Here is a 3,304-nt window from a genome sequence, read left to right as displayed (position 1 = left end):
TCATTAACCTCAATATTTTTCTCATCATTATAATTATCAAAAATAGGAGGCGATGTTGGATAAAACTTAACCTTCTCCTCATTGCTGATTTCAAACGAGAAAGCTCATGACATTTTTTTTTCTTGATGAACAGTAAATGTGAATAGTATTATTTTGTTGTTGTCACGCCTCGGATAATAAGTTACTGGAACCTGCTTATGAGATGAGTAATCAAAACCGATTAACCCTCGAACTACCTGCTCAAGTTTAACCCTTGAACTCTAATCGCAATCAGAAACTCAACTAACAACTTGGTTTGACACACCTAGGACCATCAAAATTTAAGGAAATCAAGAGCCGAAGCTTTAATACCATATGATGGAAAAGCGGAAGTGATATAAAAAAAGAACGATGTTTGTGCTCGGAATCGAACTCGTGACTCGTAAGACTGAGGGACAAGTTTTATTCCGTGGGGATATTTGCTAAAAGTCCGCCTAGACTTCGAGTCAATGGAATATTGATGTGACCATAATTAGAGCATATTTAGTCCCCGAATTAGCCTTGTTTCCATGCTTTTTAGTGCATATTTGGGTCATTTATTGTCTTTAGTTCTTTGTTTTGCATATTCTTTGAGGTTTTGTATCCTTGGTAAGAAAGGAGTGCAAACCTTGCATTTTCATGGCAAAATGAGACTAAATTGATTGAATTCAATGACCAAGCACCAAGGAGAGACAATATTAGAAGGCCTTTGTACATAATATAGTAGTCGGGCAATGATGAGGAAAGATCCTTGCATCCCCGAGGAAATCCCCAAGGATTTTATGAAGAAAAGGGAAGAAAAGAAGAAGAAAGTACGCTGCATGACAATCCGCCCATCTTCCCAAGAAGACGCCCGTCCCGAGCACCACAATCCGTGCGTCTTCCCTACAAGACGCCCGAGCAGCAGCATCCAGAAGACGCCCGTCTTCTCCCAAAGACGCCCGGGCAGAGACTCACGAATTCGGTCGTCCCGAGCCTACGACGCACGGATTCCAAGACAGCGCAAATTCGTTTCTTCAAGCTTCAAGAAAGATGCCCTTCCTTCAGAAAATACCGGCGTTTCCTTAAGTAGGGACTTAATCGTCATTTAAGCCCCTAGTTAACCCTAATGCATCCACCTAATTTCCACTATAAATACCCCATTAGTCTAATTAGAAGAGTATGTTCTTCTTATCAATTCTTAGAGTAGTTAATATCAATCAAATCTCTCTTTAGTTTTGTAATCAACAATTAATCAAGTTTTAATACAAATTTTATTTCCTTAATCTCTCTTATGTTCATCCTTTATTTTGGGTAATTGAAGATTATTTGGGTTATTATTGGGAGATTGACAACCTCTCAATCAAGCATCAAGTACTTCTATTATTCTTTGCTTTATTATTGGAATCACTAGTAGGTATAATTCTCTTAATCCCTTTTTAATTATTGCTAATTACTTTCATTTGTTCATCATGTTTCACTTTGTTGGTATGATTGACAACCTTGCTAGCATGTTCAACATGATAATGAGTGAGTAGTTCCATAGGTAGGGTTAATGGGTAATTAGGGGAAACCAACATGGGGAATGATTCATGCTTAAATTAATATGCTTTCATGGTTTATTTGCTTGCTTGTTTTGATCTCAACTCATGCACATGTTATGTTTGATGAAATGCGAGCCTATGAATCCTTGCATTTTTTACCCATCACCTACCTTTTCAATGAGACTTGTAAGAAATAAACCAACTCGAGTCTCATTAGACCATGCATGTTGTTGAGTAGGAAAGACTAAGTCGACTTGTAGGTGTTGTACAATCTAATCGATTCGGCTCCGGGACCCAAACTTTCCTAGGATTGTAAGATATAACCCAACTCAATCCATCACAACATTAATTGCTTGCTTATAATTTGAGAACATGTTTGTATGATCAATTCCCATGAATCCCCTATGACCCCATGATACCCCAGTGCTTTTTATCAATTGTTTACAACCCTTTCAATTCATCTTGCTTATTTACTTTCATTGTTATTTAGTTTAGTGACCTTCTACATCAACCCAAATTGTGACACCCCTAAGACACCACTAGTCTCAATAGAAATCTCATTTCAATTCCCCTCCCTTGGGATCCAACCTTTACTTGCCTCTTTACTAATTGTAGAGTTGTTTGTGAAGCTATAAATTGTGTTTTGGTCTAGGTGCTCCTAACGACAAGTTACCGAAAAGATTTAGTCCCGACCAAAAATAATGGCGCTGTTGCCGGGGACGGTGTTATCTTGATTTAGATTTGCTTATATTGTTATTAGTTGTGTCTTTCTTTTCCTTGAGGAAGTAAAACTCCTCAAGCTTTGTTCTAATTGTTTTCGAGTTGTTTGATATTTTGCATGTCTAGAACGTCACAAGGTGATTTGTTACCTTTTGATCGTGAAATTGAAAGAACTTTGACAACCAATAGAAGACTTGTTAGGAGAAATTTGAGAGGTATTAGTGAGGTTGTAGATATTCAACCAACTATTGAGTTCATCAACCCTTTTGCAAGAGAAGGTGAGGAGAACCCAACACAAAATCAACCCACAATGCCTATGTTTTCATCACATTCCGTACCCACCGAAGAGAACCTACCCAATGGTACTCCCACACCACAACATTTAACCGGAAATTTTATTGCCAAATCCGCATTTATCCAATTAGTCGAAAGGAGCCAATTTGGGGGGATGCCTAGTGAAGACCCTCATTCTCATATGGAGACCTTTTGTGACTATTGTGATGCGATTTCTCAAACCGGTGTAACTCAAGACCAAATTCGATGGGTCTTATTTATTTTTTCTCTAATTGGCACCGCGAAACAATGGTTGAAGGGCCTTGATAAGGCCACTCTTGGAATTGATTCTTGGAAGAAGTTGGCTCTAGCTTTCTACAAAAAATTCTACCCACCGGAAAAGACTAACATGCTAAGAGCTCAAATTACGGGTTTTAAGCAAAGGGATGAAGAATCTTTGTATGAAGCTTGAGAGCGGTTCAAAGGAATTTGACGCTCATGTCCTCACCATGGACTTAGCGAGTGGTTCTTGGTACAACAATTTTGGAACGGTCTATATGAAGATTCAAGGAACATTCTCAACATGGGATCAAATGGAATGTTCACCGAAGTTGATGACAATCAAACATGGAACAAAATTGAGGAAATGGCGGTCCATAACTCACAATATAGTAGACCTCGCAAGGCTACTAGAGGAGGAAAGCATGAAGTGGACTCCGTTACTCAATTGGGTGCTCAACATAGTGCTCACATTGATACCATCAATTTGA

At 38.6% G+C, this 3,304-nt stretch overlaps 1 non-coding gene across 1 annotated transcript; it reads right to left on the bottom strand.

Moving 5' to 3' along the window:
- Positions 1–2,943: 2,943 nt before the first annotated feature.
- Positions 2,944–3,050, bottom strand: LOC141603128 (small nucleolar RNA R71). Its single transcript, XR_012525024.1, has one exon. It is a non-coding gene; the product is annotated as a small nucleolar RNA R71 (small nucleolar RNA).
- Positions 3,051–3,304: the final 254 nt, after the last annotated feature.

The sequence above is a fragment of the Silene latifolia genome, chromosome 9 (genome assembly GCF_048544455.1).
Source record: "Silene latifolia isolate original U9 population chromosome 9, ASM4854445v1, whole genome shotgun sequence".
Lineage (NCBI taxonomy): Eukaryota > Viridiplantae > Streptophyta > Magnoliopsida > Caryophyllales > Caryophyllaceae > Silene > Silene latifolia.
The sequence above is the reverse complement of the archived record's forward strand: the minus strand, read 5'-3'. Positions and strand labels throughout refer to the sequence as shown.